This window comes from Drosophila mauritiana, chromosome X (assembly GCF_004382145.1).
Source record: "Drosophila mauritiana strain mau12 chromosome X, ASM438214v1, whole genome shotgun sequence".
Classification (NCBI taxonomy): domain Eukaryota; kingdom Metazoa; phylum Arthropoda; class Insecta; order Diptera; family Drosophilidae; genus Drosophila; species Drosophila mauritiana.
This window is the reverse complement of record NC_046672.1, coordinates 19,234,082-19,252,423: the sequence shown is the minus strand read 5'-3', so window position 1 is coordinate 19,252,423 and position 18,342 is coordinate 19,234,082. Positions and strand designations below refer to the sequence as shown.

General features: G+C 42.2%; 1 protein-coding gene and 1 long non-coding RNA gene across 5 annotated transcripts in view; one reads left to right on the top strand and one right to left on the bottom strand.

Moving 5' to 3' along the window:
- Nucleotides 1-18,342, bottom strand: part of LOC117147416 — a 105,430-nt gene that overhangs the window by 40,876 nt on the left and 46,212 nt on the right. The gene's annotated exons all lie outside the window — the stretch shown is intronic.
- Nucleotides 17,162-18,279, top strand: LOC117147417. Of its 2 annotated transcripts, none has more exons than XR_004459841.1 (3): nt 17,162-17,605; nt 17,669-17,774; nt 17,861-18,279. It is a non-coding gene; the product is annotated as an uncharacterized LOC117147417 (long non-coding RNA). The 2 variants fall into 2 exon arrangements; XR_004459840.1 differs by having other exon boundaries at nt 17,666-17,774.

Here is an 18,342-nt window from a genome sequence, read left to right as displayed (position 1 = left end):
TCTGGCTCATGTTGCTGCCACCAATGCCAGCAATGTTGCTGCCACCGCTGCTGTTGCCTAATGAGCGTCAATTAAAGTGGCATTAACGCAGCTCGGACGGCCAAGTGGGACCCACCAAAGCGATCCGATCAATCAAGGCACAATGGTAAGGTGATTGTTGCCACAGGGAAGGAAGCCTTTTTGCCTTTTGCTTAGCATATTTTTGCTGTGTGTGTGTGTGTGTGTGTGTTGTTTTGTGGGTGTTTTTGCCTCGCCCCGCTTTTTGCGTGAAAATAAATTGAGTGGAAATAATTTTTTTATGTTCGCCAGGCCTTTATCTGCCACCCATTTTTCTGTTTTCTGTGCGTTACGTTGCGTTGCCTTTTTATGAATTTGTCGTTCGTCTCTCGTTTGCCTCGCCCGTTTTATTGTTGAACTTAAGTAGATTATTTGTTTATTAACACAAAAGGCAGTCGGACCCAAGACCCAAGACCCAAGTCGTCGTCGCCAGTCCATTGTTGCCAACTGGTCAGCGGCAGTGGCTTTCGTGGGGAAATAGCCCTATTTTTCATATTTCGCCTAGAAAACAACAAGCGCACTTATTGTTATTGGCCGACTTGCTGAAATTTTCATTAACAGGGCAAATAAAGAAATAACGCTTTAATCGGGCGGCATGACTTATGTAGAAAGTACTTTTACATCCAGTCGCTGATACGAAGTATACATTATATTTATATTGGTGTTTTATAACAATTAATGGCGTTCTTCTATCAGTCGGAAAGTTCTGTAGAAGAAGAAGCCGTTCTCAGCGAGAATTTCGATCTCTACAACTAGCCAAGATTGAATCATGATCAGCATACTATCGAGAACGAACCATTCTCAGATTGCAAATGAGTTTGCTCTCGTTTCTCTTTCTCATTATTTGAGCCTTCCCGCTATTGGAATCCTAAACTCGTTACTTTCGCTACTCGTTACGTTTTCGTCTCGAAATCAAGAAGGTTTCTTCTTATGAGAATAATTGATTCCAATGAATACGCTGAGCACAACCGATTTCGGGTTTTGCAATCACGATATTTTTGCATACTTCAAAACACCCTGGTAAGGTTTTGAATGAAATTTTTTAAATTCCTTTTTATTTTATAACCTACATTGTGTGCTCAAGAAAACATTCTAGTATAGTTTAAAAAATAAACGATAGCGCCAAGTTTTCCTCCGCATTGCCCAGCGTTTTAATCAAATTAGTAATATACCTGTGCGTATATATATATATTATCAATGCAAAGTTTTTTGGCCCCGAAACTTTAAATTACCAACGCTTTCGAATTTTATGGCTCACGGGAAGGGGGCGGGGCGGTGCGGGGCGTGGCGTACCGGAAGGAAGGAAGGAGTGAGGGAGATGGTGCCGCCAGATTCTGATTTCGTTCGTCATTTGAACTTTGTCGGTTCAGCGCGCCCATCGATTGCCAGACTCCAGCGTTTATTTTTGTTTTGGCCATCGCCGAACTGATGGCGGATGGTGATGTCACCGGTGATTCCTCGATGCTTCTGACAACCCCCCGTCACCCCACTCGACAAACACCTCGGCGAATATTATTCAGAGCCCCCCATCCCCGCCATCCAAGCTGCTCATTATCAGAAGTAATTTAACTTTGGGACCGCTCTTCGCTAATGAAGGGTGGTACCCCCCACCCCCACCTCAAACCCCACCCCGCCCACTGGTGCGCTCCACCTTTTAACAAGCAGCTGTTCCGGTCATCTGAAAGCTGCCATTTTCCGGAAAGGTTGAGAATCGCCTGGAGCCGTACCAAATGATTGCCGACAAAATGAAATTGCAGTCGAGCATCCGGCAAAGTTTCGTACCCTACGCACCCTAATGATTGACCACTTTTTCAAACGAAAGTTTCGTTTAATATTTGATTTGACCTATGGAAAAATCAAAGGGCAAGCGATGTTCAAACCATAAACAAGTTGCAAGTGTAGATTTTCTGACCTAATCCTGGCTGAATATCAAATGCTGAAAATGTGATGTAGCGAATGTAAAGAGCGCCAGAATGAATGGCTGAATAAAATGGGATATTTTTATAGAAATATGCATAAAAATCTCCAGAAAATGAATTTCGAAATTGATAAAAATTGTTTTGCTGCTACAAACGGCAAATCGTCTTTGGGGGTAAGCCCAAATTTGAATATTTTGTTGGAGGTGCAACTGCAACTGCAACCGCACTACTGGCGCCGAAATATTGATGTCGTTGTTAGTGGCATTTGCATTTGCATTTTTAGATTCAGATTCAGATTCAGTTGGGAACTGAGCTGGGGCACTGGAATGGGGGTGGCGACTGGTGGTGGTGTTGGTGGTGTGGCATGCAGAATGCAATTTCTATATTTGCTTTTTCTACATTTTTCTTCGTTTTATTTTTTTGATTTTTCTTATTTTTTTTGAGCAATGCACAAACATAAATATAAACGAGTGCCGCGGGCGTTGGAGGAGCAGGAGAAGGAGCAGGAGCAGGAGGAGGAGCAGGTGGAGGAGCAGGTGGAGGAGCATGGCAGCACAATCACAAGTCGGTCTTTAAAGTCGCTGATGATGGTCGCCGTGGATGGTGAATAGTTACTGGTGCAAATGCTGCCGACGCTGACAATCGCAGCGATTTCTTTGTAATTCCATCGATTTTGGCAACGACTTGGCTGGCTATAACCCCCCTCCCCCCTGATGACTGATAAAATTAATGAACATTCAGAGCTCTGACCTGAAAAATGAAATGCACCCACCAGCAGCACTGCAATGTCCTTTTGCCTTGGCAGTTGTGTTTTGCTGCTGATGTTGCAGTTTCACTTGATTTCCAAAGCGATTCGATTCGATTCGAAACGATTCGCAAAGGGGCAAGGTTGGATGTGGGATGTGGGGCGGCGGCTCTTTAAGAGGAAGCCTTTGGATGATTGAGCAGGCGGCAAACAAAAACAAATCAATTTATTTGCGATTATTCAACGGCTGCAACAACAGAGCAAAACATCACAAAACATCACAGCAAAGCAGCTAAATCAATGGCCAGTGGCTATTGTGTTTCAAGGAGCAGCTCCCGACTGGTGTCTGCTCTTTGGGACCCTCGAACAGTTGAATGAATAAACGAGATATGCACTCAAGAGCATAGTGGCTCTGAATAAAGTGAAATCCGTTTATTGCAACTAATTGCATTCAATTGAACTTTTATGGGCTCCTCAGTCCGCACTTTGCAGCTGCTAATAATGCATTGGATAACTTACTTTCTGCTGCTCCGTTAAGTAAACTCTGCCACGGGCTCAATCAACAATGCAATATTGCTCTTGGCATTCGACAAAGAGTGTAAATCGCCCGGAGGATGAACTGGGATGCACTTGGGTGCACATACAGCATACTGCATACCAAAGTGTTTTCAAAAGAAAGGTCAAGTGGTCGGTTGAGCCAACAGATGGAAATTGGATAAATTAACAAGAGGGCGTACGTAAATGAAGCAACTCATTGGTGCCAACTTTGTATGTATCTTCAACTTATGAAGCCAATTTAGCAAGGAATAATAGCAATTCCCAACAATAAATTCGGCGCATGAATATTATATTGTAGCAAACCAAACCATAAAAAAGTGTGTTGCACCGTGGGTAAATCCAATAAAAAATCATCTATAATCTTTGAAGGCCCATAAGCAATAAAGCTACGCCAACAACTTTCCTAATGTCAAGATGCAGTAAAAGCGCTGAAATAAAGCGAAAATATAGCATTTAAAGAAACATTTTATGGGCGTGTAAAATAATAATGAACCCGCAGTTGTTGATCATTTAATGCGCTTGAAATTGCACCTTGATACCACAAAAAAAAAGCACGCGACTAGCAGTTTTTTGGTCATTAAATTGGGTTTTAGCCAGCTGCGGAAAACCCTTCAGTTAGATTTTGGCCCATAAGCTCTTTAGCCATACCGAAAAGGTCCATAAAATTGCGATGAGTGTGGCTCGTGAAAGCATCTAATTTCCATTTCCATCTGCCTGCGCCACTCATAATCCTTAACTCAGCCAACAAATCCCGCACATTTAGCATAAATGATATTATCAGGCAGCCTCATCATCATCATCATCATCATTATCATATACACCATCACCATCCACACCATCACCATCACTATCGTCTACAGCAACTCATCGCACCCTCCAACTGCTCCAATCGAAAACTGTCAACAGCTGGTAGTTGCTTTCGACTAACCGCTTTGAGTCACCAGGACAGAAGCCGCCACAATACGAAATGGAAGGAGTGGAGGGTGGGGCGAGGAGAGATTGACTGGATGGATCCGCTCCGGACTTGGTGGCACTGATCCCAGACTCCGCCATTTGCCTATCTGGGATGAGCGTACATATAATGCAGGTCATATGCCCGGTTGGTGGGTGGGGTGGGCTGGGTTTGCCTCGTTGCAAATTTCCATTCATCCTGCCACTTCAAATTAAATGCGCTTAATGTCTTTATGCGGTTGTTGCCGCTGCAATATGATGCAGTTCAGCCGGCGAGGAGGCGGAATTACATCAGGACACCGCATCTTTGCCATACATTATTGTGGATACGGATAGAGAGATGTATGTATATATATTAATATGTATATATATGCGTAGTTGCGAGCGAGTAGATTGAAATTAAAATGGAAGGGAGGAGCGTCCTCCTCATTGCCTGGCATAATTTCTATGAGATTCGCTTGGCTCAGCGAAAGTGGCAACACTGGCGTAAATTATTTATTTTGGGCCAGGCAAGCGACAGCTAAGTGTATGGCAACAAGTGCACAGGAAGAAATAATCCATATGCTATTGTGATATTTTTCTTTAACTTACACATAATTTTGCTAAAAAGTATGCTATACAAAAAAAAACCCGTCGTTTATAGAAGTACATTCCCCTAGTAACACATTATTTGCTGCATACTTTTGGGCACTTGGGCTTTTGTGATCGTTTTCATCGTTTATTTGCAAAACAAGTGTCAAAAAGTATGCAGTGGCAAAAGAAATGAATACTTAAAATCTTTGTTGCATACTTTGCGACACCTAAATAATTGATATCGAAAACAAAGTGATTTCTGTGGCATTATTATTATTATTTGCACTTATAAAGCATCTAAGACAAAGTCACCGCAAAATACATTTAAGCATAAGTACGAGTGTCAAAATGCTTTATGGCGTCATTTGTTTGGGATGCAATTTCGCCAGCTCGAGCACTGGGCCATATTTCTTGGATATTAATTACTGATTAAAAAGATACAAACAATGCAAATCTCAATTTGACCTATAAATACGAAATTAACGCCGAGAGCTGCTTTTTATCCGTGTAGCAAAAGCGAGCAGTAAGGCAATGCCAACGACGACAACATGAAAATGTAGAATGAAATGAAAATTGTTTCATTCTAATTAGAGCAGCAACATTTTGCGCTGAGACAGCAAACAGCAGTGGGTGGTGGCAAGTGGGTGGTGGCAAGTGAGTGGTGGGTGGTGGGTGGTGGCAACTGGGTGGCAGGTGGGAGGTTATGGGCCACGACTGTCGACTAGAGATAGACGACAATTAGGCGACGGCTTCGCGAGAAGAAGGTGCTGGCTGGAAGATGGGCTTTCGTGGGTGGATGGGTTCTTTTTGGGGCATCAAATTAAATGAGTTGGCGCTTCTCTTGCCTCTTGCCTCTTGCCTCTTGCCCCACCCCCCGCCCTTCAGCCACCACTGCTGAGTATTGCTGAAAGTAAAAGTGTTAAAAAGCTGAGCTGCTCACTTGAAGGTAAATCTCTAGCTCAAGTAAGCAAATGCATGTGTAGCTGTGTGTGTGATTATGACACTTATGTGCTCATTTCTGTCACGCCCCATTTTCGAGGCAAGCGGCAAAAAAGCATGGCAAAAGCATGGCGAAAGCATAGCAAAAGCAAGAAACTGAAGCAGAAGCAAAGACGCGGCGCTTTCAATGATTCGCCGGCTGTCGTGGAAGTTGTGCTTTGCATTCGTTGCTTTGTTCATTTCTCGACTTGAAATAGAGAGCATTTGAGACGTATTTAAAAAACAATTAGAGACGGAAAGGCTGAGGAGCGGTGGGGCGGAGGGGCGGAGGGGCAGGCGTTTGGTTACTCGGATTGCTTAATTTTGAAATTCCTGAGTGCCCCACCACACCCCACCATTCACGCCATCAAAATAAAATTAATTTTTAGCCAAGCGAACATAGAATGTATAAAAAACAATTATGTTCTTTCCTTCCACGTTGATGTTTTTCCACTTTTTTTTCTTTCGCAAACATGTGTTAATTGGCGAATAGTTGTTCTCGTCACACATTTACGTTGCTACAGCTTGATTAAATTGACTCGTTGAAATGAGATACTTAGATACCACCTGAATCAAACAACTTTTGACACTGATTGAGAGGAATTCCCTCGGGCAATGTTCCTATGCCGAATTAGAAATAACACACAAATTTCAATACATTTCATGCTTATTAATGAAATTCTATCGCTGCAATCGATGCTGCGCGCTTTATAATTTATGATAGAAAGCAGATTATTCAATTACCAAATAATGAATGGCACAGTAAATGAGTTTCAAGTGGAAAAATCATGCTTTGTTATTCATTTTTTTTTTGTCTTTTCTTTTTGCCACAAATTGATAATCAACCGGGCGAGGCATTTACTTAATCAAGTGGGCAGCACCATCTTTGACAATCAAATTGATTTCATCCTCAATCTGGGCCACTCGATTATCCCTCAAGGCTGTCACAAATTGTTTCCAAAGTTGCTGGTGAGCGTTGTGCATATAAAATTGCAATTTTGAATGCAACTTTTGCCAACAACGAGCAACGAGTAGCAGCAAAAGTGGCAACTATAGACAGGCGGCCACAAAGAGTGAGCCGAGTAAAATTATACAAGTTTTTGCCATCTAGCGACTGACTACTCCCCAACGCCCAATCCCAGTCCCAATCCCAATCCCAATCTCAACTGGAGAGTTTCAAACTCATCCCACTCACCTCTCTATTCTCAAACTTAATTAAAAACCCTCGCCTCGCCGAATCAGAAATGTTCAAAAAGTGCTCGAAAAAGTGTACACATAAAAATGCTAATAAATGCGTCGCGGTGCTCCTGCTATCCAGCTATCCTGCTATCCTGCTATCCTGCCATCTAGCCAAGCAACCTGCAATCCCAGTTGTAGAATCGGGAACTCCGGCTGCTTGCCACATGCATCGCCCCCTTGCCTGTTGCCCAATTTGGTGCCACTTTCCAATTGCAATCCTTGGCCGTGGCCGTAGTGTCAACCCAAAAATGAAAGTACCCCGGCGTTACAGTTACAGTTTTGGTTTTGGTTTTGGTTTTGGGCCTCTCAGCCTGAGGAGTCAACTCAAGGCAACTTAGCCCTGGTTCGATGGCTTGCAATTTGGCCGATTGTGCACGTAACATGAAATCAAGTAAAATACACGAATTACATTAGCCCTTTGCGTGCCATGCGCCATTTGTTGCAAACGTGACACTCGAAGTCGAAGTCAAAGTCGAAGGATTCGCTCCGTGCGAACTCTCAACGCTCCTGCTCCATCGGACAGGACACCCCATTCTCATTACCGGTCATATTTTACGCTCCCTGCGGCCATAACCAAAAATGTGGAGCACTCCGTGCTGACACTGGAGTCCAAGGAGCGGAGCCTGGGCAAAGGACGCTCCATTTTGAGGCCCATTCGACAGCTGGAGACAGCTAGCACACACATTCGGAAAAAAGAAAACAACCCACACAAAGTTAAGGATTCGGACATGACTTGGATTATGATGTCGTGATAGAATGTTGATTTTTTGACCCACTTAAATACCCCGAGATATTTTAAACTACAGATTTAACCCAACATCTGCATCGATAGCCGTTGATCAGTCAGGCATAATCTTAGCTTGGTTTGTATTTTACTTTGGGCTTAAACAAGATTGATGACTGAGAAGTTAGCTCTGTTAAGGGGAAAATGTACAATGATAACCCTACAGCCTAATTCTTGATTTCCTTGAGAGCCTTAGCCTGTGAACTGTCATTAAACATTAAGAACTCAGTTGTCAGTTGGAAAGAACAATGTTTACAGTTTCGCTTGTCACACAGGCAATGGCTCTATAAAAATAAGAATATTAATGGCATACCACCCATGTGAAGCTTAATTTATTAATATTTAAATTACCCGGATTATTTACATGAGTAAATAAGAGCGCGTATGTGCAGTTTTATGCCATATGACCTGCGTGTGGACTAATGGTCAACAGGCTGCTACTCCCATCTCCATATATGATATTGCACACTGCATCGAATTAAGGACATTCCTGCACAGCAACTTTATTAGCCTTAAAACGAAATATTTAAATAAAAAATTAACAATTTGTTTGAACAGAATATACACTCAGCTTGACAATATCTGCAGAACATGACAACTATTTAAAATTTATGAGAGAATATGCATTTGCATCATCAACTCAACTTAACTCGCGACAGTGCAGGTTTTGCTCCATTTTCTCGCTGATCACGATCATTTGTCAGGCGCATTAAAGTGTCCAACTCCAGGAGCTCCAGCTCCAGCTCCAACTCCAGCTCCAGCTCCACTCCGTCTGGGGTGGTCGTAAATTGTGCCTTTGCATGCCGCAGTGGCGGATAATGCAGCTCAGAAAATATTAATTAAAAATACAACGCGTGTGGCGCTAGTGGGTGAATGTGGGCGAGTGTGGGTGTGCAAATTAGTGCCGAAGAAAGCATTCGGCGGGGGAAATGTGTGCGGAGTGGCTTAGTAACAGGACTGCGCTACGCAGGAGCTAATATAAATGGTAATGGTGAAGTGGGGAAGAGCGGCGAAAAGTTGGCAGACAATAAGTAACCCCAGCTAGCAGCAGAAACTCTTGAAATTAATGAATATACATTGTTAAATGTATTTAATTAAAGCTCCAAAAAGAAAGCGAAATTTGCGGGGCGGTAGGTAAAGCCACTAAAAGTCGCTCCAACTGCAGATGAAGTTTCAAAGCAAACAAAACAAACAAGCACTCTTGGCCACAACAACCTTTGCCTAAATAAAACGCCATAAACTTGATAAATACCCACCCATTCGAACTTTTCGAAAGTAACTATGTACCTCATTGCCCCTATTTTCGGTTACTTAAGGTATGTATATGGTTACCACATTTTTAAGAATTTTTAAGCCAAACCAATGGCTTGCAAGATGGTTTGGTGCTGCAAGATGGCGTTCTAGATACAATTTTGAGTTTTCTGAAGCTCTGCTCAAATAAAAGAAATCTGCTTTTAAAAAAAGCTGAAATTCTAGTGACGATCGCACTGCCAGTAATTTCTTGTGACAAAAATGCATTTTACATTCGACTAAATATTACCCAGTTATACAATACAACACAACATACAATACAATACAACATACTTTTCAATCGTGCCTCTTTTGGTGTGCTTCGTCACTACGTGAACTGCCGTTCGCAGAGATTGTACAGGTACAGGCATACAGCTTTAGGGCTTTGAAAACCACAGTCCAAACATTTTCGAAATTTATCGAAAGCTAAATACCCTATTTAGAGCAATAATTTTTCCAAAAACCCGCGCATGAATTTCTATTTTTTTATAGCTTTCCACAAAATTTGTATTTGTGGCCAGCACTCGTGCGTGTATCTTGGCATAAGATTTATTTATTAGCATTACAATATTTCATCGGTATGTCAACAAAGTTTTGGCTTCGATGCTGCTTATGCAGTTATAGCTGTCGTTATCATTTCATGGAGGAGCAATTGCCACAAATAAATCAATGTTATTAAACGCTGTTAACGCATACCGCTTATTTATACTGTTTGACTTTTTGTTCGCCAGCCTGGTTGGTGGCCACCTAAACGATTTAAATTTTATTATTTATTTGGAGCGAGGGCGTTAGTAATCGAAAAGGGGCGGTATCTGGACCATAAATAATGTCTATGTGTATGCATTTGTACACAAAGGTGTTTTTGGCTCGACTTTCGTTCGTCACTGAATTATTTAATGTGTTGAATATGACATAATGTGATGTTTTTTGTTTTTAGTACTAAGCAAACTGTCACTGAAAAATACATAAGGTTAGTTCTTAAATAAATTTAATGCTTTGTATTGTGTAAAACTTATATCAGTGCATTGTGATTTGAAATATAAATACCCTTTCGATGTGAATATCCCGATTATGTTGAAGATGCTTTCTTACCTGCAAATATAGAAAACATCGTTGGTTAATAATTTTGTATTGTAAGTAAGAAGAAGCAGAAAAAAATAAATGTATAATATATGCCATACATACACGAATTTTTGCACGAATTAATTTAAGCGTTATGCCTTTCGAGGCAAAATGAACATTGTCAAAATCGATAAATCACGCGGTGAAAGAGTGCATTGTTTTCGTGAATAATATCTTTAACGCCTTAATGTGATGCACGCATATGTGTGGCTAATTGTTTGATTTGCGGACACTTTTCCCACGGCCAATTACGAAATTAAATTAATGTAAGTCCACTCAGCGGAATCAGAAACAAAGGCAACAAACAGCGTGCAAAGAGTAAACGGTCAATATCGATTTTCGTCCCCACACAACAACGAAATGCACTTAAATTAAAATTATATCGACGGAGGGGTCGACCAATTTTAAAATCCAAGATATAAACACATCATTTCCCTTCGTGGCGAACATAACTTCTTAAAATATAGTATGTAGGGTGATCAATTATACCCTTAAGTTAAAGAAATCTAATGTAATGTAAGGATGATGTAAATGGATGAAAACTAAACTAAATGGATGAAAACTAAACACAAAGTGAACAGAAAAATAAGAATATTTTGTTTATTTATTTTAATACATACTCTTTCACTTGCTAACTTACTTATTGTGTAATTAATATTATTATTATTATGTTTATTATTTCAAGTTATTTTTGTTAATTTGTTTGTAAATATAGCATTACTTGCATAGATAGTTTGTACGCTTACAGGGTATTTAAATCTCTGCCCGCCGAAATGAACTCCTCCGCCTCGTTTATTTTCTGCGTGACCATGTCGGGTCACAAACCACGTGACCCATCTTTTGTCTCCACGCACCCAATCAGATAACCGCGAAGCGGAGCAGTCACTCCCCCCTCCAACCGACCACTCCCACAAATGGGATTGGAGATTGGAGCCACGACCCGACTCGGAGCTCGGAAGAAGGCGCCACTGTGCACAGTTTGGGTCAGGAGCAGCACTTGGTAATGGTTTATGCAGCGATGCCTGCCAAAAAAATATTTATAACGCCGTGTATACGTACATCATGTGTACATACATATCATACATACATACGTATGTATGTTACGTATACGCCGTGGTGGCAAAAAGTTTCGGCCCAGGGCAAGCGTATTCACACTACGTGGCGGCATCGAGTGGCCATAAATAAGATACTAATGCAACTTAAATAAGAAATAATATGGGAAATCTGCCGGGAACTGGCGCCAATGATATATATTCAGCATAAGTAGACTGGATGGCGCAAAAAACAAAGTAAGCGAACTGGATTCATAGTCGAAGATGCGATAATTTATTTAATTTCGGCTTAGTTTTTCACCTGCAGTCGGCTCTGGCTTATCCCCCCACCGTAACTTCCAATTTCACCTGGGCCTGCTCCGATGTTCAGTGGCTCTGCATGTCCACTTCCCTATGTATTTATTCAAAGGATGCTCCGCCACTCGACACTCGCCACTCGCCACTTGCCACTCGCATCAATTGCCAAATCCTTCTGTCGACAGTTGCCCCACCTCCTGTGCCGCTTAAGCAACTTTTTTCACTCAATCTGACTGCCTGCGTCGCATCCTGGAGATGTCTAGCAGGTCGATGAAGCGTTCGATGGATGATTGGATAAATGGATGGACGGTTGGATGGATGAATGGATGAATGGATGGATGGATGGATGGATGGGTGGACGTTTGGCTTGCATACACTCATCTCTTGCTTAAAACATTCAAGAACAATCCAAGTAAATCTGTTGTCTTAACACATAATAAATCAGCCACATTTTGAATGGCCATTTCGGCATTATGGGCCTTGACTTTGACTTGGTATGAAGCGGAATGGATGGATCGGAATGGAGGCGATATCCAAGCAGCCAAGCAGCCAAGCACCCAAGCACCTAAGCACCCACCCATGCCAAATTAAATATGCCGCACTTCAGGCGATGCCTCAATCAATCAATCACGGCCAACAGCTGCCGCTTCAGTTGATGTTGATTCGTAGACTTAAGTCCTAGCTTCTTTTGCTTTTCGTCCTTCTTGGTTAATTAAATACGCTCATAAATTCAAAAGCCCCATCGTCAACGTCATCGTCGTTCCTGTCGTCTTATTCTTATTCCTAGTCCTGCTCTTGGTCTTAGTCTTGGTCTTAGTCATGAATATGCCTCGACAGCCCCCTCTTTGTTGTTTATTGTTGTATCATTGTGTCATTGAAGCCGCAGAAATGTCAGAGAGTTTTGTGCTTCAGTTTCTGTTTTGCGGACGAAAGAGCTACAGTTGCAGGGTCATAGGTTGGGTGGCTCCAGTTTCAAGTGTTCGTTTGTCGCCCCGAATGCGCCAACAATGAACCTTAAGACCGCTTTTACCTTGGCCCACTCCCATTCCCACTGCCCACTTTCCACTCCTTTTGCTTCAGCTTCAGCTTCTGCTGCTGCTGCCCCTTCTCCGGAATCCCGGCCAGAAGTCGCCGCACTGGGCCTATGAATGCAGCCGGCTTACAGCTCGATTGGAACCCCTTTCAGCTTGAAATCAAGTGTTCTGTTGTTGTTAATGTCGCTGCTCAGACATTGCGCGGCTTATTGATTGATTGAATGGCCTTGAAAGGATTTGCCCTCACCCAGCCCGCTCAAGTGCGAGGCGAAAATATTGATCAAATTGAGAATTGAGTATCCGAGCATTCGAGGAATGGAGAACGCAAAAGCGCCCCAATTGCACTTTACTTTACTCTGAACGTAGGCTTTTAAAAAGGGGAAGCCCCGCGAATGAGCTGCACAGATAAAAACAAAAGCACAAAACGATATCAACTTAATGTTCGCAGCACAAAGGAACAAAGGAGGAATGTGCTTTACACTTTTATATATGTTTTAAAATCCAAATCAACTAGTAACGATTGTATGTTAACTAGCTATCTATCTATGAATATATAGAATGATAATATAAATATGAAATAAGTCCTATCAAATATTATATACTTCAGTCTCTCCTTTTTCCTTTCTTTTTATGATTAACAAACGATCGATTAACTTTAGTATATGTAGGTAATGTGTTTTAAGGAGCTTGCATTTCCACAGCCAATTTCTTGCCGTGCGTCCATTAAAATCGTGTGCGCCCTGTTAATTCAACAGTACAAGATTATTGGGGCAGTGAGGCAGTGCGTCATTGGGGCAGGCAGAAGCCAAATTGATTTTGATTGACCTCGCGCCCTGCGTCCGCCACTTGTCGCCAATGTGTGTGCCAAAGTTTCGGCTGACCCCCCACCAGCAGGTTGCTTTCCCTGCTGCTCCTGCTTCTCCTGATTTTTCCGCTTCTCTCTCCTCCACTATGTGATGACAACTTAAGGAGGGAGTCTCAACTTTTAAATCGAACTATCGACTATACTTTGAGCAAGCGTAAGAGTGCCAAATGCTCCCTCAGCTCACTTTAAACCTATAAAGCCCCCCACAGACCAACCCGCTTTTACCGCAATTTAATATTTTGCAACAACTCACACAAAAGTTTTCCACCAGAGCCGCAAATTCGTATTAATCCAACGAGGAGTGGAGACACAGCGGATCCAGGCATCCAAGGGGAGGAGATTGACAGTGACGGCGGGCTGGGGAAGGAAGCTGGTGGGACAAGGGGTTGGGTAAATGGTGGTCAGAGTGCAAAGTGTCTCACAAGTCCACTTGACACTAATAACAGATTTTGCGGTCGCTCGAAAAGTTGAGTAAGCACTACAACAACTACAATGGGCGACAGTTTCATTCCATTCGATTCGATTCAATTGCATAACCCCATTCCCTTCATGTACGAATTTTGGGCGAATCGAACGATTTATATACCATGACAGCCTTAGGAAAAATCCTGTCATTCATAATGGTAATTGTATCCACAGTCTTTACCAAATTTGTGGCCTTCAATGGCAATGAAGCTGTGTGTATTTACAACGAGCTTACAGTATTATCCTTTCGCATTACATTTATCATTACAATTATGTATTAGTTTATTTACTTTGATTAGTTTAAACATTCTTTCGTTCATTGAGCAGTCTGCCTGAATTAAGTTTCGTTATGATGTTCTTTTTTTTTTCGATAACTATAGTGTACGTTAGCCCGATTCTGGCCATCGTTACGCAGTTACGCGGCGTTAATTAATTCGTTACATAATCGGCAAATAACTCAGTAGCATCGCTGCCGGCTACTTTTTGACTTTTGTGGCGCCGCCGCTGCGACGGGATCCATATAAAAATGAAAACTTTTGGGCCTACGGCTCCGGCGGTCATAACTTCGGCTTTAACGGCGCGCAACAACCCGCAGCGATGCGATGGCAGATAAAGAAAAGGCAGATATTTGCACAAAGGTTGAGGGGGCGTGGGTCCGAAAACATTTACCACGCATTTACCATTTTTAGCCACCAGCAGCCAGTAACCAGTAACCAGTAACCAGTAACCAGCCAGCAGCAACCTTGAAACTTTCCACAGGCCACGTTCACATCCACCGATATCGGCGGCATCGCATCTGGCGAACAAATCTCGCTCGCAATTCGGAAATGTCCAAAAACTGTTTTGCCGCCCATTGCGTGCGTCTGGGCAGAATGCTCCAGAATGCCCCAAAATGCCTCTGAACCCGGTCCCCCCCCCCTCAACGCGTGCATATATGGATGGGTAGCAGATAGTTCTCCTCTTATTTTTTAGGGGTAACTGGTCGTTAGGATGGCAGGGATGTAGGGATGTTGGGATGTTGGGATGCTCGGCTGGAATGGCGGGTGCTGCCTGCGGGCCAAAACTGTTAAATTATTTTTTTATTACCGGGCAAGCGGAGGAGCAGGCAGCTCCTTTATGAAGGCGACGGAGCTGTCTCTGCGTTGAAAGTAAGCGTTAAGTACGAACAAAGTGAAAAGTATTGCCCGTGCGTGCCCAAACTTTTTGCCCCAACAAAACGGTACAGTGCAGTACAGTACAGTACAGTGCAGTGCAGTGCAGTACAGTGGAGTGCAGTACAGTAAGGAGGCAGCTCGGAGTGGAGCAACTCAACCCAGTTGAGCCATCAAGCCATCAGCCATCAGCCGCAGCGTCAAACAAAGCACTTGAAGTGAAAATTGTGCTGGCTTTTGTCTCTTTGTCTTTGTCTTTGCTTAACTTTGGTGTGCCACTGCTGCTGCAGTTGCCCACTGCAGAGTCGTAAGACAAGAACGAAGGCTACGGCTATACTACAGTCGTCGAGGGTTCCCCCGGACTTTCAGATGCCCCGCCGACCAACTACCAACTACCAACTGCCAGCTGCCAACAACCAACTACCCTTTTGTGAAAAGTTTCAGCGGAACGTGGGCGTAATTTCTGTGAAAGTCAACGGTGTAGTTGTAACTTTTCCAGAAATCACTATATGGGCGCAGTATTAATGCCAACTAAATAACATACAAAAATGCTTAAAACATAAAACTTTAGCTGAGCTTTGAAGAAGCCAAGTGCATATATTCATACACATTGCAAGGCATTAATAATTAGGTATAGTAGAAATGAGCATAGTACTTATGCCAACAATATGTTTATGAATGCAAGTCAATGTAATGATGGTCGAGCGATATTAGATTGTCCAGACTATCAGATGCCCTAGGACAAATTAGTAATCATAGTAATAATAATAGTAATCATGAAAGTTAACTTAAATATTAAAGCATACTCTAATTAGTCAAAGAAAAGTGATATAAACGCTTCAATTACTATATATTTGTACTATTGAGACATATTCAATTTCAAAATTGTATCTTATAATCATATTATTGCATTTCCACCGATATTAATAATAACAATTGTAACAATGTTTGATTAATGCCGCTCACAAAGCACACAAATTAAGTTCTTAGGCGAAATACAAAGAAACACACACAAACATTGTTCGATTCGCAAGAGATTTGCAAGGAATAAAGGTTTATATTTCCTTGAATTATTCCAGGACTCCACCGCTGAGCAAGAAAATGTACCACATTTGAAGTTATGTGACCCATTTAAAAGGAATTTCATTAATTAATGTGTGTTGCTCGAACGTGCAATCATTTCAGCAAATCATTTCGAAACAACCCAACAAAGTTCAAACCTTAACTTCGAGCACAATCGGCCAGCCAGTCAGACCAGCCAGTCCGCCCATTAAAGATTAATCCCTGGCTGAGCGAAATCTTTGAGCCATAATGTTCCATTTGTATTGGGTTCGTTTTTCATGTTAGCTTCATGTTTTAAAGCGACGACTAAGTGGTCTTTTGGCGTGATAAGTAAGTTTTTGGAAACTGCCCAACGTTAGTCGGCCACTCTGCTCGTATATCCCAATTTGTTCACATGGCGAGTGACCTCGAGTTATATAAACTCGTGCTAAACAAATGTGACGGCTCCTCCGACCGAAAAACACCAGAAATTGAGAGGTCATAAATAACTTATTTCCAAATTGCAGACGTGGTGGCGGCGGCACACCCATACGCATTCGTTCATTCACATTCGCATTCGCATTCAACGTATTCGTAGCACTCGTCGTATTCGAGAACCCACATCAGCTGTCACTCAAAAATGACTAACACGCATTTGCCCCTCCGGCCGGAAGTTGTGCCGAGAGTTTGGACAGGACACGCTGAAGCGAAAGGAGCAACAACAGCAGCAGCAGCAGCAGCAGCAGCAGCAGCAGCAGCAGCAGCAGCACCAGCACCAGCAGTATAAATGAGGATAAAAGTTTTCCTTTTGATTGATTTGAGTCATTTGAGTGCTCTGGACAAATTTCGATTCGTACGGCAGAGCATGAGCATGGTCCATCGGGCAGTCGCTCTAATTAGTGTCCGTGTCCGTGTCCGTATCCGATCCGATCAGAGTCCCTGTTATATACAATTTTGTGAAATATTCCCTGGCCAGCCGTTCGTTCGGCCTGCAGCGGAAAGCTGTTTCAAATGGCCAGAAGTCGCATTCTTGGCCATCATTGAAATGTGCGTAAATGAAAAATATCGTTTACATAATGCTCCCCTCCCGAAATCGAAATGAATGCTCCACACGCCACACAAAACGTAACGAAACGCAGATGCAAAAGCAAACGAGAACGTAACGAACACAAATCCGCATCCCAGTGTCCAGGGTATTCCCTTTCAAATCGCATAATGAATAGAATCTCGGAAAATAGCAAATTACGAAAAAAACCAAAACAAACTGCACGTTCGCTGCTGTATAATACGAAAATTCAGTCCTACTGGCTACGCTCCGCTCCTCCAACCAAACTCCGTCGCACTTGGACGAGGAGGTCCTCGGCGGAGCACCACCAGAGGTGTGGATGGCCACAAAATCCATTAGGGTCAGGTCTGGAGCGCCCCGCAGACTGATGAATTGCCATAAGTTGACAGTGAGTGGGCCGCAATCGGTTATCAATAATGTAGGAATATGCAAATATGCGGTATATGCCCCATAATGCTATTTGTAGCTTTCTTCGCAGCAGTACACTGAAAACAATCAAGATGCCAGTGCTCGATCATTTGTGCAGTAATTGGGGTCACCAATTGAAAAGTTTGAATTTAAATATCAGAAAATTCTCAGTTAGTTGAGTAAGTATTTGAATACATTTTTAACTGTTCTTATTATTATTTTCTTTTTTAATTTGTAAAAAAAATTCATGCCATTTTTCTTGTAGCTGCTTGCTTTCAATTTTTGCGAGTGTGCCGTACGAAAATAAATTGATTTTCTAGTTGGGAAACTCTAAACTTAAACTTGTAAAAGCTGTGCCATTTTCGTTTTTGGTCTTTCTTTTTTTTATTGGATTGAAAGGGAGCACAAACTTGATATGCGTGGGCATTACAAGAGTGATGCACCAAAAACACTCGGATTTCCATGGGCAGGAATCTATGTGTGTGCATACATATGGGTGATATAAAGGCTCGGGCGTTGAATGCCAAATTCTGGACTCGAAAAAAGTTCAAGCATCATTGAAAAACCAGTTAAATGGGATATCTGGAATCGAATATGGCGGAAACGGAATAAGACAATATCTATATATAGATAAAAAAAGCCAGGGAAAGGTTGAGCAGAAATAAAAAAAAATAATAAACAATAATAACAAAGTCGGAAGCGCCATAGAGATAAAAAATATTTACCAAAAAAAAAAAAAAAAAAACT